We start from the raw sequence: 26,697 nt of genomic DNA on the forward strand, positions 1-26,697 counted from the left end.
ACTAGCAAGAAACTATCAAGCTAAAAAATATTCCCAAACTAATCAAGTGTGTCATTGCCAACACAAGGCGAGATTAAACGATAATTAGCGTGACTTGCTCCGTCAGTTTCCTGTGCGAGCTTGTATTAAAGTTTCCTGTGCCCTAGATGCTCGCTTGACATGCTTTCAAAGCTCTATTTAAGAGGAAAGGGAACTTAAAACATTTAATAACTGGAGTCACCTTTAAGAGCTTACCCCTCTGCCGAAAACTTTGCACAATTGTGCAAACTTTTGTATGTACTGTTTATCTGACATGGCTATTTGTACGTTACTTACAAATAGTCATACATTTGACGTGCCCCTCTGCCGCAAAAATCGGCAGACTGTTTTGTATAGAAAATGACAGCCAAAGCGTCTCCAGTTACTAAATGCACTAAGAAAGAACGATTTATTCTGTATAAAAACGTAGTCGTCATTTTCCTTCCTGGATATTGACATTATTAAAAATATAATATATTTTTTTTTACACAATTTTATGTATTTTAGTCATGGCTATGCCAGACCCACGATATAATACAACTATATAAATAATAGAGGTGATTATATATGTGACGTGACGTGACCAATATTCACCTCAGTGTCTGTTACGAAAGTTTTTTCAGAGCACATTTAAAAAAAAAAAGTTCAGTTTTAAGTGAAATTCGACAGAATTAAAAAAAATTAACATATAAAACAGATTTTGATCTATGAAACAGGATGATTTCACTGAAATTTTAATAATTAACATATTTTAACTATAAGTAGGTGAACCTATACAGGGTGAAATTTAATTCACTGGCCAAATTGAAACAACCGAAAGAACTCGAAAAAATATTAAACACGTGTTTTTTCTTTTAATACCGCTCAGTACATTTTTTTCGAAATAACTCATCATCAAGTTGTCCTAAAAACCTCGTACGTTATGGTGAACCGACAACTACCCGCTACACCCGCTTCTCTCTTATCAGTTAAGGTCATTGACACCCCGCCCCTCCCGCTGTTTGCAATCGCGTCACCAATTATGAACCCTATTGCAGCGAGATTACGTACATAAGTTGCTAATTTTTCCTTTCATATTAACGGGCTTAGAACCGTCAAAATGCAAAGGCAACCCATTTTTAATCTAAAATGTTATTTCTGACTAATGATTATTAGCAAAACGTCCGTGGCTTAAAAACAATGAGTAAAAACTAGGTCAGGAATCTTTGCATTCAGGCGTATTTAAAAAATTGAATCAACTTACGTACATTTGATTAAAAATCGACGCAATTAACGAAAGTCCCACGAGATGGTACTCTTGGATTCAATCCTTGTCTGCGAAGGCGTGGAACGGATTCCATTTCTTATAATCTTTGTGCACCACGTAAACACTCACCACTTAATAAATAACACCGTACCACTTCGTAATATTCCCGGTTCGAAAACATTTTTTTTAACCTTAGTACGCGCGCGATTATTATTTTAAGGTTGGCGAGTGACGAGTGACTAATCATTTATGCTTACCGTTATGTTTACCGCTAGCGCGGAATGGTTTAGTTTAGACTACCCTCGAAACTGATAAACCTGCCTACCATCGCCAACACTAACTGGGTGGACCCTATTGCAACGATTATAAGGTTTAGTGAAGGTCAGATAAGGGTTTTGCTGATGTTGTTGTTAAAACCTACTATTAGGTTTGTTTACATTTGTGGTAATAGGGTGACCACGACTCGTGGAAAATATTTAAAAATTGAAAAATGAAAATTAAAAAAACGTGTACTCTTTTTTTTCGCTAAATAGATTCCTTAAGTGTAACCTAGTGCCGGGAATGAATATGGCCAGTGATTTAAATTTCACCCTGTATAAACGTTTGACCTTAAAAATGCGAGATTACGAAGTGAGGAAGCTAAGTAAATTGGTGTGTGCACATTATCTATCCTCCTCCTTAGTCGTACACTCTTGTCAGAGTGGTCGTGGTTATGGGTTGTCCTTTTCTATGTTTATTGTGGCTGTTGCGATACTCCTCCATCTCTCTCTGTTTGTGGCACTCCGAGCAGCCTCAGTCAGGGAACATTTCGTCGTGGACTTTATGAGATCCGTCCACCTTGTAGGAGATCGGCCACGAGAACGTTGACCTTCCACTCTACCCTGCACTACCAACCGCTCCATCGACTTTTCGTTGCGAATGATATGTCCAAACATTTTCAGTATTCGCACTTGCACAATCGACGAAAGTCTTTGCTTAACATTTAACTCTTTTAGGATGGAGAAATTAGTACGGCGAGCCGTCCATTTTATTCTCAGCAACCGTCTCCAGCACCACATTTCAAGTGCGTCAATCTTCTTGCGATCTTTTTCACGGATTGTCCATGTTTCAGCTCCATACAAGAAAATTGGAAATACTAAACACCTCATGAGTCGAACCTTTGTGTTTTTAGTTATTCGGCGATCTTTCCATATTTTCGTGAGCTTCTCCACAGCTGATCGTGTTACAGCACAACGTCTTTTATTTTCTTGTTCACAATTTCCAGTATTTGTGATAGTGGATCCCACACTCTAAAAAATGAAGACCAACTAAGAGCAGTTTTCTCTTCGTTGACGTTAAGTTAATTACAACAATAACGATCTTATATAAATCAAAGAAAGCTGATTACTTAAAACAATAAGTGTATCTGTGATTGAACTAATAAAGTAGGTATGTTATTAATCCTAACAATTGTATACTTTGCATCTATTATTAACTTGTTGGCATAATTATGTAACGTAGGTTAATTCAATCCTTAACAATTTAATTAAAACAGATAAATATGTTAATAGGTATGAACATTTTAATAGTTTTTTTGATTATTTTGTCTTTGTTGATTTACATAAGATTTGCTAGTTGAATCAACTAAACATATAATTTATTTAGAACAACGAAGATAAAACACTCAATCCCATTATGATCAAGTTATTGTATTGATTACGAAACTAATATTCCATTCTACTAAGAATTATTTGTTAAATCGATTTTCTTAATAATTAAATTAAATAATCGGTTAATCCGATCAATCAAGAGATAAGTAGGGGGATCGCCTGTACACCCGCTCTCCGCCCCGCCCGCGCCCCTCTCGTGGCGCGTGCGACCGAGCAGTCAGTCTCTGTAGCACGCAGTTGCGTTAAGCTCATTCAATTACTTATTCCTCTGGAAAAACCTGGTGTGTACAAAGTTGATTGCAGTTGTGGTAGTTCGTACAGTGGGCATACCAAACGCACTATTGCCTGCAGAATTAAAGACCACATCGCTGCGGTCAAGAACAACGACGCTCACAAGTCAGCTATTGCTCAGTGTCACCTTGAGTCGAGTATAAGTCACTGGATCGAGCTGCATAGTCCCAAGGTCATTTCGACAGCACGCCACTATATACCAAGATTGGTAAGAGAAGCCTTAATTCACAAATACAATCGTGAAGATGGGTTTTTAAACTGTCAAATGTGTGGAATCTTGTGATTTGTTTGACTAAAAAACAACCAGTGACATCCGAATCAAACTCGCGTAGTGACACTGTGAGTGTAGTGTGCTTGGATAGACCAACAAGTGTGAACGTGATTGGACCAACGAGTGTTAACCCCTCGTATGCTTAGACACGGATCCGTGCGCGTGAATTTAAATGCAAAACGTTTACTTTCAAAATGATTAAATGAATAAATAACATCTTATTATAATATTTTTTTGTTTTATTCATTTACCCCCTTTTTATAAAACTCTACGGGCTTGATTTAGTTTAATTATGTTTTATCCCTTTCTTTGTTGTTATATTTTATTTACTACTTATTCGTTTAAATTTTATACATTTTCTTTGTGCTAGTTTTTATACGCGCCGTGCTGAATAAATGCTGGTCCTCGTACTCGCATTATACTCAAGGCATTAGTCTTAAATACTAAGTAGGTAATACAGATTACAGATTTATTTCAGATCTTTTTGAGGATCGGCCTAGGCCGATATGGCTTCACATTTCACAAGCACGCCTCCTCCCGTGTTTGTAAAGCTAAACCGGTCTAAGCCGATCGCCAAAAAGATCTGAAATAAATGTATAATGTATATTTTAGTATTTAAGACTAATTCCTTGAGAATAATAACGAGGACCACCAGCATTATTCAGCACGGCGCGTATAAAAACTAGAGATCTGAAAGAAATGTTTTAGTAAATGCGACAAAGTAAGTCATAGTACAATTGAACAAGAATGGTATTGTACTAAACAAGCTTCATAGTTGAAATGATTAAACAATTAAGATTCAAATTGAACAATATCTTAGTTCAGGCTAATAAGATGCATAAGTCGATGTAATCATGTTCTTAGTTGAACTTATTTAGGTCAAATAGTTAATACAGTAATTCTTCATGTTAACATTGATTTACATCTTAGTTGAAATGATTAAACAATTAAGATTCAAATTGACCAATATCTTAGTTCAGGCTAATACGCCATAAGTCGGTGTAATCATGTTCTTAGTTGAACTTATTTGGGTCAAATAGTTAATACAGTAATTCTTCATGTTAACATTGATTTACATCTTAGTTAAACTAACTTGTTTGTTTTCATTATCAAGCCCTTAGTTGATCTTACTAGGATCAATTAGTTGGCATAATTATTTTTCGTGTAAATATTGAACAAGATCTCAATTGGTTCAGTTACCTAACAATAGTAATAGCAATCAGAATTACCTTGTTTGATGTGTTTAAGTTCTTGTTAGGCTCGTATGGAATCAAGATGCTTGATTACGGCCATCAAGATATTGATAGGGCCAACCAAATTTTTTTTAGAGTGCAGGTAAACGTAACTCTGGACGACTTCGCAATTGGCTATGCTACATTTTCTATATCTATATTTTAACTCTTCTTTAGGCATATAGGTAGCGTTTTTTAAGAAGACTTTGGCCTAGGTAGTCGCAGACGAAGAGGCGGCGAGTTTTTGTGACGCTTAGCGTGCAAGTTCGGAACGAATCAAACTACGTGTTTTGTACTACTGCTTTGAAGCTTCGATTCGGGAAAAGGGAAGTGTTTATGCAATAACGAACAAGCCTTTTTGTGCGGATACAAATAAACTTTAGTAGCACCAGTTATTTCTCTTGAACGAAAGCATAAGCAGAGGGATTTGTTAAATATTTATCCTACCTTCAAAATAAATCGGATAGAAGCATAGCATAAACTAGTCAAGTAAGTGGAGTATTCAAAATATTACACAAACAATACTGCGGATATATACCCAAATCGGATTCAACTAAAAGTTCTGTAACACTAAACGAAAAGCATTTTCTGAAATTCCATTTGAAAACAAAAAGATCTAGAAAAGTTCCTGTCAGTGTTAAAACGGCACCTTTTATAACGGAATCACGTTGCATGCACTCTTTTGGATTTCCTTAGTATAAATCTCAGATGTGTCTTATTACATAGCGCGTTTCAGTCGTAACCGTCACTGTCACGAAGCGTATTGAAAAGTTCCACCTGAGTTTATTTGAGTTATTCGATTACGACGTCGGAAGTCCGCGGAGGTGGCATTAATCTGCCGTGTTCCCCGAAAACGTCGTATTCTCCATATATTTTTACTAACATATGCCCTTTTTAGGGTTCCGTACCCAAAGGGTAAAACGGGACCCTATTACTAAGACTTCGCTGTCCGTCCGTCCGTCCGTCCGTCCGTCCGTCCGTCCGTCCGTCCGTCCGTCCGTCTGTCACCAGGCTGTATCTCACGAACCGTGATAGCTAGACAGTTGAAATTTTCACAGATGATGTATTTCTGTTGCCGCTATAACAACAAATACTAAAAACAGAATAAAATAAAGATTTAAAATGGGGCTCCCATACAACAAACGTGATTTTTGACCAAAGTTAAGCAACGTCGGGAGGGGTCAGTACTTGGATGGGTGACCGTTTTTTTTTTTTGCTTTCTTTGTTTTTTTTTTGCATTATGGTACGGAACCCTTCGTGCGCGAGTCCGACTCGCACTTGCCCGGTTTTAAAGAACGTGGTGGATTTTATTTGGACAGCGCGGCAGCTGGTGCCGGAGTGGTTAAATTTAACTTTTGTTACTTCTTCGAACTAAGTAAGAACTATTGGTACAAGTAGGGGGGAAGGTTATCGATAATTTGGTTGGTGTCACGTCTGTTAATTTGACGCTAATTTTGTGAACTGTAGGTGGTCTTGGTGGTAACGAGAGTTTGTTTTTTTCCTCTTGTATGATAAAAAAAAATGTAATCCATAAAATATATGTTGATAAGTAAATATGAAATGTGTGACTCGTGTATATAATCAAATAATAATATGTTCCAAGAATTTTATTTTCGTCTTTTGAGAATGAGTTTCTGGGAACTGTTTTGAAGTGTGAGTTCGAAATAAATATTATTTGATATATACCGTCAGGTCCGTGAGGTCTTAAGTACGTACGTCTTAAGTAAAGAAAATATCCTGACACAAGAACAGAAATCATCCCCATTTAGACCCAGTTTCCTTGGAAATGCAACTAATGCAAGGTTCTTGCGAGGTCAAGGGTGCCAAGCAGGCAAGCAACAAGAAAAACTTAAGATGAATTAAAGAATTTTACTAATGCTGTACCTAATTATGAAATGCGACATGCTAATAAACAGATAAAAAAGTGGGGCGATCTAATAAAAGTTGCACTTTAAAAATGTAAGGTAAGTATCTGGTGCTGAGGGTATATCGTCAGGTCCGTCAGGTCTGTACGTCTTAAGTAAAGAAAATATCCTGACACAAGAACAGAAATCATCCCCATTTAGACCCAGTTTCCTTGGAAATGCAACTAATGCAAGGTTCTTGCGAGGTCAAGGGTGCCAAGCAGGCAAGCAACAAGAAAAACTTAAGATGAATTAAAGAATTTTACTAATGCTGTACCTAATTATGAAATGCGACATGCTAATAAACAGATAAAAAAGTGGGGCGATCTAATAAAAGTTGCACTTTAAAAATGTAAGGTAAGTATCTGGTGCTGAGGGTATATCGTCAGGTCCGTCAGGTCTGTACGTCTTAAGTAAAGAAAATATCCTGACACAAGAACAGAAATCATCCCCATTTAGACCCAGTTTCCTTGGAAATGCAACTAATGCAAGGTTCTTGCGAGGTCAAGGGTGCCAAGCAGGCAAGCAACAAGAAAAACTTAAGATGAATTAAAGAATTTTACTAATGCTGTACCTAATTATGAAATGCGACATGCTAATAAACAGATAAAAAAGTGGGGCGATCTAATAAAAGTTGCACTTTAAAAATGTAAGGTAAGTATCTGGTGCTGAGGGTATATCGTCAGGTCCGTCAGGTCTGTACGTCTTAAGTAAAGAAAATATCCTGACACAAGAACAGAAATCATCCCCATTTAGACCCAGTTTCCTTGGAAATGCAACTAATGCAAGGTTCTTGCGAGGTCAAGGGTGCCAAGCAGGCAAGCAACGAGAAAAACTTTAGATTAATTAAATAATTTTACTAATGCTGTACCTAATTATGAAATGCGACATGCTAATAAACAGATAAAAAAGTGGGGCGATATAATAAAAGTTGCAGTTTAAAAATGTAAGGTAAGTATCTGGTTGACTAAGTGTAAGTCCTTCCTCCGGGAGCTGGGTCATAGCCAGCTTGAAAGGGGCCTTGACCCCCACTCCGGATTTTTCCTGATGCAAAGGTTGTCCATCGTAATCCAACGCGGCAACGCAGCGAGCGTGATGGGCATATTTGCATCGGGGGCAGCCCGGGACGGGTAGGTAGTTCATATTATACATATTAAGTGTATATTTAAGTTTAGTTATTAATTAGGTTTTATGTTTAGATTATGTGTTATTTTAGGTAAGTATCGTAATGTAGATTAGAATTTCAGTAGCATCGACTTTGTATCTCGCAGAAACAGCTTTATAATATATGCATATTAACGCAAACACGTATTACGAGCAACACGGAATATTTGATAGTCCTTATAATTATCTCCTCCACCTAATTAATGCTACACGACGTGCTTATTAACAAACGCTTCCGCTGCGTTGTTTACGTACACGAACATAATGGACATGTCTGGCTCCGAAGACACAGTTGTGATTAACAAGGTAATTAGCAGGATAATTTGGATAAAATATCGATAGCGATTATTATTAGTAATAGTTAACGATCTCACACAAACAACTCCTCAAGAGACCCACTACTCCCACTAGATGTCACAATCGCAAGGCACTCCTGGACGTACTTAGTCATTGTTGGATGCGTTTTAAATGTGCTGCAATACTGTTCATTTTACTATGGAAAATGACAATAACAGCGACGCGTTCAGTACCAGTCGTGCAGCTGCGGTCAGAAATGGAATGTTACCAGTAAGCACGTGTCAGTGATCGTATTAATGTCATGTATGTGTCAAAATCAGCTGCAAATAAAATCATCAAACAGTTCACTCGTCAACCTCTAAGAAACCCCTACATCATACAAATATCAACCTTCTTAAAAAGAACAGTCATTAAGATTTTCGCCTTGTCTTCTCTGCAACCTTTACCATTAGCTTTACGGTCCGATTCGAACAATGCTTTAGAGAAGTCACAGCAGTACGATTCAGATTCAGTCAGTGACGTTTTTTTTTGTTGAAAAAAAATGTCAGTTTTGACACTGACAGGTCGGTATCGTACCGATCAACTCCACATCCTAAGCTATGTTTTACAAATTCATTTGTATCAAGATCGTGCAGGAAAGCTTTTAGCTTATTAACATAACAAGACCCGAAAAAATCACAGTAGCCTGTTAGATGTTTGATCGATTGGACCTACCAGCATTACGAACGTTAGAAGCCAATTCTCACGCCTAAGTCAACAACTTAAGCATTTTGTAAACAAATTCCAACAATAGACTAGCATGTGGATCTTCATTTCATAATTTATAGTCAAAAAACCAAATATGAACCTTTTATACATATCTTTTGAGTCGAACCTTCCGCAAACATACTCCACCAATATTGAAACCTCTAGCTGACTTCGTATTGACTTTGCCTTTGTAAACACTAATAGGAAATTCAAAAGTGGGAACTAGTTAAAATGAAACAGTGAATATGTTAATTTCGTTAGTGTACCTAGTAAGGCTGACCGAGCCCCGGTGAGGACTTTTTCGTTTTATCTTCACCTACAGCACCTAATCTTTTATGCAGTCTCAATCAGCAGAATGCAGCCGCGGTAGGACTAGTGCTTTTTGTGGCACGTACGAATAAGTGCACACTGATGGTAAACGGACTCTGGGAGTCATGGCCATGCATGAAACAATTGGGGAAATTTAGATTTCCTTGTAATATTAAATAAATGAACCATAATCATTAATTTGATATCCTAGATTTCATGACTATTTACTACACTTTCGTTTTTAAATTAAAAACAGTTAATACTATTACTTAGAAGTGCATACAAGCTTGTTTACGATTATGTCACTATTCTTTTTATATCTTGCCTACCAAACTCAATTATTGTTATAAAAATTCAATCATAAACGAAAGTATTAAAGACACAAGAATTATCTTTTTAGCTCCAATGGCTGCCAAGAACATGATACTAATTAACTTTTTATTCCCTTTGAATTACCTCCTCTATGCCTACGTCGAATATTGTATAGTGTTTTAACTGTTTTAAGTGACTACCAACCTCCTAATGAAGTCTGGGCCTGGGCTTTCATAATAAAATTTTCGTTAAATATTCTAAAGCATAATGTAAGCTTACTCTATTTACTCAAGAAAATTACGTATGACTGAAGACAAACCTTCAGTAAACCTTCAGCTTATAACATAAAATATCTTCAGTAAACCATACACATAGAGTACGTTAAGTATACAACGATAATTGGAATTGTGTGTACTTACAGAAATCGTCTCTGTCAACATTTTGATTAAACATTATCCCTTAATGTTGGTACTAATTTGTATGGAAATCATGAGGCAATATAAGTACAAGTATAAGAAGAAAGCAACAACAGTATATCTCAGTAATTTATGTATCGCGAGGAATTCTTGTCACGATTTCTTATTTAAATTCAAATTGCTTGAGGTTCCTTAAATCTCAGTCTGTGTTAGATACGTTAGAAGTAATTCCAGGTATTTAATTATATACATAATATAAACCTTACCTTTTTCGTGTTCATAGCCAATTCTACCAACCATAATGAAACGTCAAATTTAATACCTATTTTGGGAAACATATTATTATATGATTTATATTTACAAGCATTCAAATTACCGTATAGGTAATTAAGATAACTAATATACTCGTATATATGATCAAATAAATAAAACGCTCGTGGCCATGCATAATTTCTGAGTGTACATTTTTATTCAAATGTCAAAAATATTCAGGCAGAATATCCCACCTATTTGGTTTCAAAGTACGAAAATTAGTTTCCATTTTTCAGTAACGAAGCAATTACGATTGAAACTCAAATTTCCCAACGCGAATCGCAAAGCTGGCAAAAAGTTAACTCGCTCTTATTAATAGTCTGTTTTTTTTTCTACTGGACAGTGGACGCAATCATGGTGAGTCGGGGATAATAAGTCCCATTTAACTGCACTTCCACTTGTCATGTTTAATCAGTGTGAGTTACAATTTGTAATCTTGGAGGAGTAATGTCTGGGCGTCTTAGTTACATGTGACCATTCTTATCCGGCGGATTCAAGCCCTTGATGACTTATTGTTAACAACGCATAACTTGCGCGAAATTTCTTAAGCTAATGTAGATTTCTACACAACTTTATTTATTTATTTAAATAAAAATTTCCAACTACAAAGACAATTATATTGAACACGTAAATCGATTTTCTGGTTCAATTCGGGTAACATAGATTAAATTTTAATTCACTTCCAAAAAAAGACACATTTTCTTTGCTTAAGTTTTCTATTTTTTTTTCTTAAAGAATTGAATTAAATTACTGGATTGCTTTTTCATGTCAATCACAATTTTTAAATAAGTTGCTTATGTTTATGCATTAAAGTCTTGTTACTATTAACAAGACCTAAGAAACGTTTAACATTTATGTTTATTTAAATTTTTACTCAAGAAAATCTATAAAAGCATTAAATTCCCATGGCATCTCTGAATATAACGAGCTGTAACAGCTCAAAGCTGGGATTTACTTCTGTATGGAATGGACTATAAAATACAAGTGCTAACTGACAGCATACACGGTTTAACGAACACTTGATCTTTGCCTTTTAAAGCGGCGTTTAGGCCAAAGCGAGTCAACTCCAATCACTTAAAAAGCAGGAGCAAGTGAAAAGCTATCTGACTCAGACTAACCAGTATCCTTGCGCTCACCGATTCCACGTAGTTTTTACGAAGATTGAGGTCAGGTTACACTGGTTCGTCTAAAAACTTGTAAGCGCTGGCATTGCACTCAAATAAGAATACGCGGGCAGTTCACAACAAGTAATGCTAACAACCCGCATGGACCTGAGGTTTGAATACGTGCCACCGGCGTATGCGCATTCAGGTGCGAAATAATCACAAGATACTCGTAAATATATCTATCACTTGAGTTAAGGCGCTATTTAGTGTTATAAAAAAATTCGGAGCTTAGCCAAGATGACATTCATACATCGCTATCGGGATGACAGATGTAAGGTGCAGGGGGGCAATTTAGACTCCGGGATAATTTAAACTAATCGAAATATCTTCCATGTTAGGTGCCTTGTATTTTATATTCGACCTTATTTCGTTATTTGCTACTTCTTGCGTATTTTTTGATTAATCGTTGACTATAATTTAGTAGGCCACGAAGATAGTTTATTATCGTGAAATGTGTCAGCATTTTCCTGAAAGATACAAAATTTCCTCTATTAGCGTTAGCGGACCGGATAGTTGGGATGTAGTTAGCTACAAAATATAATTGATCGTTAGCATATTTCGATGCTTTTAAAATAAATTTCCTATGTTGTATCTTTTATTTATAATTTATGGTTCTTCTCTCTATACTGTAGGTAAATGTTCTGGGTCCCTTGCTACGGAGCGAACGATACGGTAATCTCTCTCTATGACTCTTCCATATTAGTGCGACAGAGAGACATTAGCGTACCTATTGTTCGCTACGGAGCGAACGATTGGCATCTTGGCTATGAACCCTGGTAAGAAGTAAAAATAATATTAATTAATTAAAATAAGTAACTAAGCACACAAGACAAGTCATACTCCTACCATTTTACAGGTCCTTTATGTTTTTATGTACCTATTTGAAGAACTCCAAAACTGTACATTAATTAAAAATTATATTTGTCCGCCCGCTAATTTTATTTTACATTTTCAATCATTCACTAGTCACAACAAAACAAACTACAGTCAGCGTCATATACTCGTAGTATTCTCGCATCCAAAGTATTCAAACAGTAGTTCGGTACACTCGATAATTTGAATACTTTGGATGCTACCTACTATATATGACGCTGACTGTACATACATGGTATTTTGCTACAAGTTACCTCTGTTCCTGTACTGTTAGTGTAGTCAACTGAACATTATATGTGACGCCCACCGCTTATTGTATGGTAAATGGTGCATTTTCCGCGCTCGCTGTAACTCGATCGTTCGTACATGGTCTGGGACGGCCCATATTGGTTGCCGCGTCGCTAAATACGTGTAAGGTGTATTAACGGTTCGCGTTGACAACCAGTTCCCCAATGATTTAAGTGACATCAAACATGTTATTGTTTTGAATGGGGGAATAGATTATAGAATTATGTGTAGGTTACATAATGCTTGCAGTTGTTATATTATGTTAAGAAGTCTAACGTGTATTATGCTACATTTACGACTAATATTATCTTTCACGAGGTGACTTTAAAGAGGCGATAAGCCTTGAATCGTGTTTACTTTAAATCTTGACTGTTAAAGGATTAAACAAATTTTAAGTTCCTTTTCTATTTTTTTTTGAGTCATGAAACATTTAAAAAAATTATTAAAAAACTATGTAATAAGATAATAAAAAATACTCGACAACGGAGACAAATTAAACAGGACGGTTCATGGTATACTCCGCCTGGTACTCTCTTCCCGTCTTTTCGTGGTCACGTGACTGACACAAGCCTGCGTCATCATGCGACAGCGCTATATGAAGTGACAATGTTATTGTGACGTAGGCTTGTGTCACTCTGGAAAGAGAAGACCATATTTTATATAGACTATGGGACGATTAAAGTCAATCAAACCCTTTAACCTGTAGGTATGTGACGTGACGTGCAAAATAATTCCAATCAAAATAAATACTGTGTAAATTGTCAATTTTTTTAAACTTGAAATACAGATTCCATATCCATATGCTCACTCAAAAAAATGACCATACCTTAGTCGTTACTTTGCTAGAAATAACCTTTTAAAATTGTGAGATGATAGTTTAGAATACAGGCGAAGTTTAGCAGTATCGTACGCTGTACAGCACCCAAGTAAGGTAAACTGGTAAAGTATGAAATAGAACTCTTCCAGTTTTGGAATACTTCGGTGCTTATACAAGATACATGGTTAATCTCTTTGCTGTTGGCGCGGTAGTGATAATGCGGAAGTTTAGAACACACAAACTCGGTAGTTTTTGAGTTACGATAGTTTTTCTTCTGGAAACATTCTACACCTTAAGCCGAACTCGTCGTAAAATGTGGTTTTGTGATAACGAGTCCTCTCGGGAAACTGGGGGTTCGTAAAACTTCTTAAAGTAATGAAACTAACTCTTGTTGATAAAAATTGGTTAACCTGTTTCACAGCGCCATTTTGTACTAATAACGGGTTATTTTTTATCGCTCATGCTACTTCAGTCAACCTCAGTACTTTTTGTACCGAGTCTAACTGAAATAGCAAGACACTCGTACGTTTCCGTTAAAATACGATGGAAAATAATTATGCATCACATCTCTGAATGAGACACGGAGCATGATTCAGATTTATCCATTTGTTATGGTTTTGAAGATCGCTCACGCTGATTGGTGCATGCAAAATGATGTGAAAGTCGAGCGTGAGATGCGCGCCAATCACCAAGTCGAACGTCAAGGTCATGCCAAAACCATAACATGTTAAAATAGAATCGACGTCACATTCTCCGCTACCGCTAGCTGCTGATGAGAACGTTCTCGTTTCTGAGAATTCCTTTTCGAAGAAATTTCCGGAATATTTCCAACTTTCTCGAGAACGTTCTCTTATAAGCATAAATAAACTATGAACAATCTTATTTTTTTATGGAATGATATATGTACTTTTGTTAAGATTATACCTTTTGCCTCAATAACTTGTTTGGACAATTTCACTCCTGGTTTTTTAATCAATTGGTATTATTTTTTTTATATTCCTATGAATGGTGCCAAGTATTTGATTTTAAGCTTCCTTGGTATTTGTCTTATCTCCTACACTAAGTGATTAAACAAAAGAATTCATCGCTTTTGCGACGAAAAGGTAAAACTCTAAATATCTAGAAATTTTCCGATTCTCTGTTCTCGGGAAAATTTCGAGAACGGCACATCGCTACCGCTTCGCCGCTCCCACTAGCGGCGCGCCAGGTCGCGCATCAGTCATACGACGTCAACCTCGCACGTCATCTGTCAAAACTCGAGCTCCGCTTTAATGGATTATTGAATACGCCCGTTCTCAATCAACACGCGAAGCGATTTTTTGCGGTCAAATGTGTCACGCGGCTTTAGTTTCGTGGTTTGTTAGTTTCAGACGTGTGGGCGTTTGTTACGAGCAATTAATGTCAGAAAACACTTTAAGTAAAGATAGGGTTGACTTTCGTCCACTGGCTTCATAATTATACAGCGTTTGTAATAGAGGTATAAGTTTGTAGGTACGTAAAGTTTGCATTTAAAGCAAAATTTTTAGTTATCATATCAGTTACAATGCAATAAAAATAGTCACGAGTCGCAAAAATATTAGCTAAGGTTAGGTTATTCTAACATATTTGCCTACTTCTTTTATTCATTTTTTATTGGCCCGAATCCTGTTTTATGAATACTTGGATCCATACATTTTATTCCAGACTTTCTCAGAGCAAATAAGCCTGAAGCGAATTATTCTAGAGTCGCAATGGCGCGATTTTAAATTTTAGTCTTGGGATAGTTTTACGGTCAACTAAGGCGGTGATAAAAATATTCTAGGATCATCAACTTCCTTTATGTTCTATTGAAATTGTATGTTTATGGGTAGATAGTAATAATACTGTTTGACAGAACTGCATTTTTTCTAGCTTTTATTTAGTTTCACCTGACCGTTGTCTGTCTGTCTGTCTGTCTGTGTGTAATCAAATCTTGCAAGTTAAATTTGATCCACTTCGCGGTTTCCGATTGAGCTGATATTTTGCATACATACGTAAGTCGGGTGACAATGCAATATTATGGTGTCATCGAGCTGATCTGATGATGGAGACCGGAGGTGGCCATAGGAACTCTGTGATAAAACAACGAAACCTAATTGTGTTTGGGATTTTTAGAATTGTCTCGATTAGTATTAGTTGCCTGTGGAAAAAAAAGTACAGTCGGCGATAAAAGCTCGTACCAAAAATGAAATTTTTGCCAAAAACTTATTAGATTTGAAAAACAAAAACAAATTATATTTAACGGCCTCCTAGCCTAGTCGGTAGTGTAGTGACCCTGCCTACGAACCAGGAGGTCCCGGGTTCGAATTCTACGGCATTTATTTATGTGTTCATCACAAATATTAGTTCCTGAGTTATGGATGTATTCTATGTATATAAGTATTAATATATTTGTGTATATTACATACATCGTCGTCTAGTACCTGCAACACAAGCCTTTTTCAGCTTACTGTGGGACTAGATCGATCTGTGTAAAATTGTCCTATATTATTCATTTAAAAACATCTAGTCCATATATTTATATTCACCCCGTTCCCTCACATGTTTGTGACAATGCCGCGTGCATAACTCCGTGTCGCGAAAAGCTTTTAAAGTAGGCGCTTCGCTTCCTACACATGTAGTGTGCAAATACTTGAATAATAAACACACTAAATTGTGCAAACACTGACGGAGCCCTAGCAGAACATATCTAAAGTACAGTCGCCATCAGATATATCGCAGCGGCCAAGGCGCTCACAAATATCTGAACACGCCTCTATTGTCAAGGCGCTAGAGTGCGTGTTCAGATATTGTGAACACCTTGACCGCTCCGATATATCTGATGGCGACTGTACATACTCAAAAAATGTTCCCCGTATAAACAAAGTATGTCGAGGGTGGGTTTTTTTAAGGTTCCTAAGTAGGGGTTTTATGCAAACAGAGAAAATATTACCGTAAAAACGATGTACCATTTTAATTATATGAGCACAGGAGAAGCGTGAAATTGGATTTCGAGGGATATATTATTCTTACATGTATTACTATAATTTTCATTTATTAAACACAGACTCGAATAAATTACATTGTTTGAATATCCAGTAATCAGGTTACTTGTACGCCGTAATTCACAAAAAAATTAAAGAATATAACATCATACCCTAAGAAGAATCCTATTTCGTAATGGTTAAATCACAGCGTACTCCATAATATTAAATATTATTTGTTATGTTTGAATTAAACCGAAATATACTTGCTTCAGTTAGTAGCGGCAATTAATCTATCATATTTTGTCAGATACATTTGCATTTTTTTTTTGATAATTTCTCAAAAACGACTCTCGCGATTTTCACAAAATTTACAATACGGGACGTATGCAATCGATGATTCGAAAAATGCCTGCAAAAAATAGCAAATAATTTTCGCCGAGCTGTACCTTACGTACTTACCTTAACTTACCTAACTTTCTCTTAAAATATTCGATAAAAAAGACTTAGTAAACATGTTTTGCCTGGCGACTGTCAAAAGCACCCCCAAAAATATGCTGTGAACAAACAAAATACCCTGAAGCCCGCGTTGAAGATCAAATAGTTTCACATTAACATCCCTTCGTTTGTTTATTTCCATGACGAGCCGAGCCCTAATAAATTTTAATATGCTCTTTTTATCTACTGGAGGTAAACAGAAGATGGGATCCGGTGCGTATGAAGTAGCTTCATCGATGATGTTTTTATGAGCAATCTAAACAAGGATGGATGTTAATACTGTGTATTAAAATTCATCCTTTTAAGTCCTTCATTTCATATTTAATAATATGATTAGGATACGACCACGCTAAATTTGCCCCGGTTATCTACTCTTGGTAGTGATAATGTTAGGCCGCGCTTTACTTTACGTATAATTAACTATACAGACGGGCGACTTCGCGTGGTCTTTGCGACCAAAAAAATACGACTGAATTCGCAAAAGTTAGTTCATTAACTTTTTTTGGACATATTATTTACACGTCGAGAATATACATCTGTGAAAGACTTGTAGTACAAGTTACTGCAAATTCACCAAAGCTTGTTCAGATCAGACCTAGTCAAAAATGTACTCAATGGAACACTCCATGAATGTACAAGAAGGGCTACAGTAAGGGAAGAATGGCGACGGATTATGAAGCTTGCCACCGGCCCTGGTATGACGACCACGACCACTCTGGCTAGAGTGTGACGACAAAGAAGAAAGAAATTGTATACAGGAAATGAGTCCTCCGCATACAAAATGTTTAAATATGGCAGTGAAGTTTATTTTCTGTAAAAAGGTATCTTGATTAAATCTGGCAGACTTTTTCGAAATAAAACATTTGTTATTATTGATAAGATTAAGAGTAAGTTTAGGTAGTATTTTTATTGAAAATTGTTTGGCTTCTATTATCCGTATTTTTTGGATGAATTTAGAAAAAATCAGCAAATCTTTTAAATAATAATAAAGTGTACTTAATGAGTTTTATTCTGCACCTCGTAAGAGTGTGTACTGTCTCTTCCGAGAATCGTTTTTTCCATATTGATATATTTGTCATTCGCAATTTTTACCATTTTACTTTTTCTCGATAGCATCCTTTTCCGGAAGCATTTCTAACCATTCGCATATTTTCCCATTAATTTTATTTTCCAGTAGCTTATTTTCCTAATATGTTTTCTAACCATTCGCATAATTTGGATATGTATTCTTATTATAATATACGAGAGACTCACTAAAAATAACTTCTTTTTGTAAATAAATATCGTACAATATAATTAGTCGGTTCTGGCGCTCGCCGGCCGCTGCCGCGGCACGCTCACTTCGCTCGCTCGGCTTCGCGCACTGTTTTTCTCGCAGTTCATCTAACACACTCCTCCTCGCTTCGCTAAATTCGGGAAATTATGCGAATGGTTGGAAAACCTATTAGAAAATTAAGATATTGGAAAATTAAAATAATGGGAAAATATGCGAATGGTTAAATATGATTTCGGAAAAGGATGCGATCGAGAAAAAGTAAAATGGTAAAAATTGCGAATGGCAAAAATATCAATATGGAAAAAACGATTTTCGGAAGAGACAGTACACTCTCCCTCGTAAAGTAAGTAGGCCGAAGTTCATGGAGTAGGGGCCGTTTTTATTAATATAGCTTTTTTTGTTCATTTGCAGCGAGCTTTTAACGGGCTCAGTAAAAATACATAATATTTTGAGCGTAATGTAATCTAAACATGGCCCACTTCTAATTAAGGAATAAAAGAACTTTTTTAAATAATTCAGTCCGATTTTGTGAGTGAATCGTTGCAAGGCTTAGACCCCCATATATCTGGCACTTTACTGCGTCGATGCGGCCTTTTACCGCGCAGAACTTAAAGTGCCGTAAATATACAACAACAAACGTCTCATTGGTAGCGTTTAGGAGCAATTCCGACCAATAAAGCAGTACGCGTGGGCCGCGGGCACCGACCAGCAGCCCCTGACCCCTGACTCACACATACCAGCACCCTTAGGCCCACTTGCACTATTCTGCTAACCCGGGGATAACCGGTTAAACCTGGAGTTACCATGGTTACCAGTACAATTTGAGATTAGGTTATTAGATTTAACCGCTTAATCCCGGGTTAGTGAGATGGTGCAAGTGGGCCTTATTAATTTAAAAATATAAAAGCTACAAGGAGACGTAGGTCGCATTTAGCTGGTCAATGTAATATTAAAAGCAATTGCGCCGCGAATCGAGGAAGGTGCGTGGGAGTCATTATTTTATTAAAATAAGTCTAATTCTGGAACAAGTATTGTGCTTATGTAAATTCTTAAAATTATGTGACAATCGCAGTGCAGACATGACTTTTTACGTTCCCAAGCAGGGTTTTATTGTCCGTTATCTTCCTTGAAATGGTATTCGATGATAAGCACTGTGGCGAGTTTCCGTTGCAATATTTTCGCATAACTTAAGTGCAACAACTGGTTTAACAGTCTCATACATACTGTTTTACATAATACAGACATATTTAACACGTCCCTAGCAGCCTCTAGCACCTCATTTTAAAGCCATTCTCCGTGTTATCATACTCAATTTAGAAATTATACGGTCATTTGTTATTTACATTTACATTTAATTTACAATCGATGAAAATAGTTTAATACTTAAAGTGACATATATCTTAAAATATACTACTATTACTGCTACTTTGTAGGCATATTAAATTTATATATAAAACTAAATTAGAAACAGGTTCGTTTAAGATTAGTTCATGTACAGTTTTTTGCGTTTAGATTTAGGTATTAAATTCAAGACAAGTCAAAACATTCTGTATTCAAGTAGGCCTAGCAACAAGCACGTTAAGTCTCTATTCCAAATTAAAATGTGGATCTGTTTTTTCGAATTTCATACAACTAACTTTACACATTTCTCTATTGCTTATAGGTGTAGGTAACTATTTATAGTTTTCTGCAGTTGAATCTCTTGAGTGTAAATATTTATATGTATTTCGATTTAAACGTAATATTTTTTTATTATTTGAGCCAATATTAACACGTCTTATGAAAATCTTTAGTTTTGAAAACACACATCAGATCAATTCCGCATTCGAACTTTAGAAACAACGAGTTGGTTTACAACTATATCGCAATGAACAATCAAGTCTATTCAGTACGAGTCACTAATTATGTGCGCGCACGCAGGCAGCCGGTCTTTGTACGTGCACTTTTTTCCCTGGACTCTCAATAAAAAAAAACAATTAAATTTTATTGCAAATATAAACTCAACCTCAAACAAGTGAAGGTTTAAATTGATGTGCTTTTACTTATCGAGTGTGTCAGTTTGGTTTCGAGGATGGGGGTTAATTTTCGCTCAAATGTCGATCTGTCAGCGCTGATGCCGCGTGACGTGCGCCTGAGCTTTTGATGTTGCCGCGGGTAGCGTGGAACTTTTGTTTCTTCGTTTGTGAGTTGTTTTTAGGGTTCCGTACCTCAAAAAGAAAAAACGGAACCCTTATAGGATCACTCGTGCGTCTGTCTGTCCGTCCGTCTGTCACAGCCAATTTGCTCCGAAACTACTAGACCAATTTAGTTGAAATTTGGTACACATATGTAAGTCCGTGACCCAAAGACGGATATGTAACGTCAACAAATGAATTTTAAACATAGGGGCTACTTTTGGGGGGTAAACCATAAAATTAAAAATCAAAGTTTTGCAAACTATGTTGTGTTACATATCAAACGAAAGAGCTCATTGTGAGAATCTCAAATATATTTTTTTTATAAATTTACGATAAAAATTCTAGAAGTTATTCAAGAAAATAGACAAAAAATGACCATTCCCCCCCTCTATCTCCGAAACTACTAAGTCTAAAACTCTGAAAAAAATACACAAAATAGTCCTTTTCCTAAAGATGACAGGAAAACCTATTAGAAATCTAGAATCAAGCGTGAGTCGGATTTAAGAACAAAAATGCGGTTTAGGTTTTTTAGGGACACAGCCGCAATGGTTTAAGTGAAACGTGATGTATTAGAGTTCTAGACAGCTATTGCGAAGGCCCTAGGCCGAAATCCGCATAAGGTCGAAGACCCGAAGCGTCCCGAAGAGACGTGCCTTTAGCTTCAAGCGTGAGTCGGACTTAAGATAAAAAATGCGACTAAGCTGTATCTGGCACACAGCCGCAATGTTACTTGTAGTACTGATTCATTAGGTTACTAGGTATTGTCACGTGTTTTAAAAAGCACTATACATGGTGGCCAAAAAATAAACTAAGTGTATTTCCGTTGCCGACGTGCAACCCCGAAATCGTAAAGAAAAATTTGGCTGTTTCATACGTTTTGAGTCAAAAGTCAAAACTTTTGACTGGTCCGTTTTCTATGGGAGGATACATTTCTTATCGCGATTTCGGGTCCCATAGTAAATGTTGCTCAGTAGGTAGGTATAATCCCAATACCTCCCTGGTTACGGGAATGTACTTATTTTTTGGCCACCCTGTAGGTATTATCTCTCTTCGGCCTTCGCTTTTAAAACACTTGCGGAAGTTGTAGGAAGTGCGAGTAGCGCGACCCATTGGACGCTCCGAGTTTCAGTCCTACGCGGAGCTCGGTCTTCAGTCTTCGCATTTAGACACTTGTACTATTGTTCGGCATTTAATTTCCTATCTAAAAGCTACTTTGCATATTTGCAGAGATATAAGCCACCACGCCAGAAAACTTCATGTTACATGTGTTGAAAACTTGATTGACTCATTCGGGTTTTTCAAGGCGTTTCACTCACGTCACGTTACACGTACAAAAAATTTTTTGAAAATTGTGTGTACGGAACCCTTGAAACGCGAGTCCGACTCGCACTTGACCAGTTTTTAATTTGTGATTGGCTACTTACGCTTTACAAACGAATTTGGTTGTTTCTTCTCAATAAAATATGACAAAAAAGCATATTTATTTATTTTCAAACGTATTTATTTTCTAAATGAATATGATTGCAAATCAGTTTTACAATAATGCCGCCGTATTTTATATTTATGTTTGACTTGTGCTCGACGCATGTGAAGGCATTACCAAACAATGAATTTTATCTCTTTTTAATATTATAAATCCGGTAGTAACTCTGTCTATCTGACTGAATGTCTGTTACCTCTTACACTTAAACCGCTAAACTGATTTATATGAAATTTGGTATGAAGATAATTTGAGAGCCAGTTTTTTCTGCAATTTCGTGGTTGGTCCCATAAAAAAGTTGATCAGTATATCGGGCATTATCTATGAAAAGGAACCTATTGTCGATGGCGCTTACGCCGCACAGCGTCGCGAGGCATTGTATTTATATCTGAGCATCATTAGTAGTGGCGTAGGTAAGCGCCATCGACAATAACGTCCCTTTTATATTTTCATAGATAACGTCACATATACTATTCCCTTGAAAATTTGGCCTAGAGTTGACAGAATACCCCGTTTTGCAATATTTCCTTTTGCAGATCACCAAATATTTCAAATTAAAAGATCATTTGACGGTCTATCGAAGAACAATTCTTTCACACTGGGAATGAAAGTCAAATGGTAGCAAAAACGGCATTGCTCCTTAAGTGCAGTGCGGCATGCAGCGTGGTTACTGTGGAATGCCCGAAACGAAGCCCAGCTGTCGGCGCCGCGAAATGCTATAATTGAGGTGAAAGAAACTGAAATATTGTGTAATTATAGTAGGGCGTTAGCCGCTGACAATTTATCTCGCCGCAAAAACTTATCTGGTGTAAAGATTGACAGTCGCAGGGCTGTCAATTGGAAGACTTTCAGTTGGACCGAGCGTGGCAGCACCTTTTGCCGGTTTGGTCAGAATGGGCATTCCGACTGCTTTCCAAACGCAGATAATCGAACGCTCTGGCGAGTGATATAAATTACGCTCTTCGATTTCGTTACTTATTTACTTTGTTTCCCACGGTTTAACCGAATCGTTTGAGTGTTCTGTTAACCTAGCCCTTGATTAGCAAAAATAATTAAGCTTCGGTATGATTGATCATTATTATGAATCGTTTGACGTCACAATTAGCTGGTTTAAACTTTAATGATGTTTATATACAAAAAAATAGTAGAGAAAGAAATAGTTAATATTTATCACATTATACACAATAGGTACATTGTAGTTCCCTCATACCTTGCCCGCGAGGAAAGTTCAAAAATGTTGAGATACCATTGGCGAAATAATGCAATTTGAAAAGCCAAACTGTAACCTGACCCGGAATTGTCTCGGGAGCTGCGTTCATATTAAATTCTTCTTTTTGACTGACGTGCTTTTGTTACATTCTTCAGCTCGTGTCTTTTACCTAGGGAATAAGTGAGGGAATAAAGCATCCTCCTGAAGACCAGTCAAAAATTGTGTAGACACTAGAGATGTACCGGATATTCGGTTACTATCCGGTATCCGGCCTATCCGGCAATTATTTTAATATCCGGCCATATACCAGATAGGGACCTACTATCCGGCCGGATACCGGATAGTAACATTGCTTGATTTCGGAGTACACAAAATTGGATTTAAGAAACAATCACGGTCATAATCGTTAACTTATCTTATTCCACAGACATGCACGCGCACTCATTTTGAACATATAATAGAAATAAGTTCGCGTGAACGTGCACTACGAAACAGGTCAAAATCTGCACAATGCGCACCTGAAAACTGAAATGTAGGTATAGTTCCGCCGGCTGAATATTCGGCGGCCGGATACCGGATATTCGGCCGATGGGCAGGCCGAATATCCGGTATCCGGTATCAGGCCAAACAACAATCCATTGCATCTCTAGTAGACACTGACACACGAAATCTGATATTTCCACGATAATATAAAAGCAGGCATCACTGAGGGATAGTGTTGTGAACCAAGGCAATCGACGCAGAAAAATACTTTAAGTGACAAAAACAAGGAAACGAGATCTCTATCTTATGTTTTAAATTTATTTAACAAACACGTGTCGCAAACAAATTTTATGACCCTGAAAGTTGGCCCAAAGTTGAGTCAAAGTTATGTTAGTTTTTGTTATCATTCAAATTATGATTAATCGACTCAACATTAAATATAAATAAAGGTTAACAATAAGTTTATACTTACCTACTAATAACGCTATAATCTGAAATAAACGATTTTTTTTAGTTTTTATTTATTTAAATTAATAAAGAGTCGTGTTTAAGCTAAACAGTAGGTAAAGAGCTTGATTAATTGTCATCTTAAATCATATAAGAGCGGAACCTTTTGGTGCAGATAGCCGTTAACGTGGCATTACTCTTGCGTCCAATATTAAAAAGCCTCGTAAACACTGTTACACCCAAGACTTACGTCGCTTTTTATATATTATGTCTTTCCACGACAGACTGCGACTCGCCGCCCACCGGTTCCCTAGTACACAACTACAACCGTCTATTTGGGTTATAAAATTCTTAAATCTGATAATAAAATGGTAACATTATTGACAGAATAACGTTTGATACTACGTAGTAAAATCAAATATGTGAGAGTAAAAAGTCAAAACATAATTTAACGAAGTTACTCTAAAGCAAACCCCCCAAAGCAAAGCAAGCAAGCAGGCTTGGTAATGGTAAGTTATTAAGCCTTAAGGAAAAAAAATAAAGATTTGTAAGTTGTTATTATACTTACGTGTTACACATAGGTTTAATATTTACTAATTTAATTACATCTGGCTCGTCAGATAAGTAAATCTCATAGTTAGGTACTCAAATCTTTTTTTCATCATGGCGATTAATTACTTTGCTGCAAAGATAGTTTTTGGGTTGAATGATTTATTTTTAACCAATTCCTCAGCGTTACTGCTGTGTACAGCGTTGACGCGGGCGTTGTCACTGTCCATTTCGTTGATAAATTGCATTGCTGTCGATACCGCATTGACGGCAGATCGCAGTCGCGATTGGAACGTTGAACGTCAGTCGCCCATTTTTATCAAGGGCATCGCCCGCGTCGGCGCCATAACAATATATTTATATCTATTGTTGTGTTGACGTAATTATTAACACTTTAAAGGCCAGCGCAAACCGGCGGAGCGCAGATCAGATCACCAAGGAGGATTTACGCCGCGCAGCGCACACCGGCGAGGTAAAATCCCCCGCGATACCGAACGCCCGCCAGTCCGAACGCTGACGGCCGGCACACCAGGGAGCACTTCGGCGCAGGCCGGGGGATGCCGCGGCATGCTGCCACGTGTACGCTATCACAAGACAAGGGATTAGTGACTAGTGTGCACGAGTTCTCCCCCGTCGTCCCGGCGCTACTCCAGCGCACTCGAGAGCCCTCGGCGCATGCTGGGGGATGCCGGCGCCTACCGCCGCGGTATCCTTTAGCGTGCTCCTCGATGCCGCGGAGTAACAATCCTCCGTGAGGTCTCAAAGCATTTAAATTTATACCTGAGGGTAATTGAAATAGGGAAGAAAATACATTGATAATTTTAAAGTGATCTGCGCTGCGCTCCGCCGGTTTGCGCAGGCCTTAATTAAACGCTGCTGCAGTCAAAATTCAAATATCGTCCTTATTCTAAATAGGACCTTTTTTATAAAATAATCTCTCTTGAAATATGTCCTTATTTATTAAGTTAAAATGATTAATCTACATTATTTAGATATACTGCATGAAATAAAGCACGAGTCATTTCGATATCGATTCGGATTCCGTAACGTTCCGAAAAGAGTATATTATATTAAAAGTATTCTAATTTACAGCTGTTAATAGAGCGGATATAAGGTCTTTTAAATGTAATCCTTTGTACTGAAATTTTCGATTGAGCCGTTACTTAAAAATATAGTTCATTCTTAGAAAATTTCAAGGTTGCTGTGTTGGTTTTTTATTACGATAATCACGCTAACCTAGTTGCCGCCATACAATCAAAATTATTTAAGCTTTCATTATAAAACGAAATAACATTAAATTTAACATAAACATTGAAATACAATATTCTATATCTTGTAGTCTTCCTTGCTAGAAATTTTAATATGTACAAAGAAATTAGGGCGATACACTCTACGTAACTGTTCATGCCAAGTTTCATGTGATTTAAGTATGAGGCTAATTCGAATATATCGTCTGTAGAAAATTTTATTAAACAAAATGATAATAAAATTAATAAACTTCAGTTCAAATAAACGAATTCCGTGTTAGCCCTTAAAGAAACCATTGTCGCTGGATAGCTCTCGACAAATTAAATTCATCTTCAGTTTTGCTGGGTCCTCAGTTACAAAAGACGGATGACGTCGAACACTCGACCAGGCTTACCCAGTTTGTTGTGTTGTCTCCTGTAATTCCTTGCCCCTACCATGTTTCTCATAAATTTCTGGAATGTTTCTTGCATATCAACGGATTACTTTACATAGTGCGTTTTTCCTGAATACTGAATTTATAAATATGTGTCACGTCTGCCATCCTTTTGTACATATGCATATATCTTGAACATATGCTTAGGTTAGATACTTATTCGAACTTCAAGATATTCACAAGAGACGACACGTACTAGATCCATTCTATTAGATACGTTATAATTTAGATTTCAACTAGTTCTCTTTTACAGCTCAATTCGGGCAACCAGTGTCACTTTTACGTCAGATAGTGTTAGATATCTATTAGATGTGAATTGGATCTCTCAGTCATATCTTATGGAAATTGTTCAAGAGTATCTCCAGAATCGCATAAATGCCAGCTACCAAAATGTCTGTAGAAAGGATGAAACATAATTTTTATTAAAAACTAAATTGTACCCCCAGAGCTAAAGAAAAACAAAAGCTAGACATGATAATAATTGTTTCTCATCTGAACATCATAATACATCACATGAAACATCAGTCGATAACTACATACATTTGAAATTACCTAAAAATGACTTTTTATTGTGTTTAAATACATCGACACAAATCGAGTTCG

General features: G+C 36.8%; 1 long non-coding RNA gene across 1 annotated transcript in view; it reads left to right on the forward strand.

Moving 5' to 3' along the window:
- Positions 1–26,697, forward strand: part of LOC134668174 (uncharacterized) — a 764,384-nt gene that overhangs the window by 731,490 nt on the left and 6,197 nt on the right. The gene's annotated exons all lie outside the window — the stretch shown is intronic.

Source organism: Cydia fagiglandana, chromosome 10, assembly GCF_963556715.1.
Source record: "Cydia fagiglandana chromosome 10, ilCydFagi1.1, whole genome shotgun sequence".
NCBI classification, from domain to species: domain Eukaryota; kingdom Metazoa; phylum Arthropoda; class Insecta; order Lepidoptera; family Tortricidae; genus Cydia; species Cydia fagiglandana.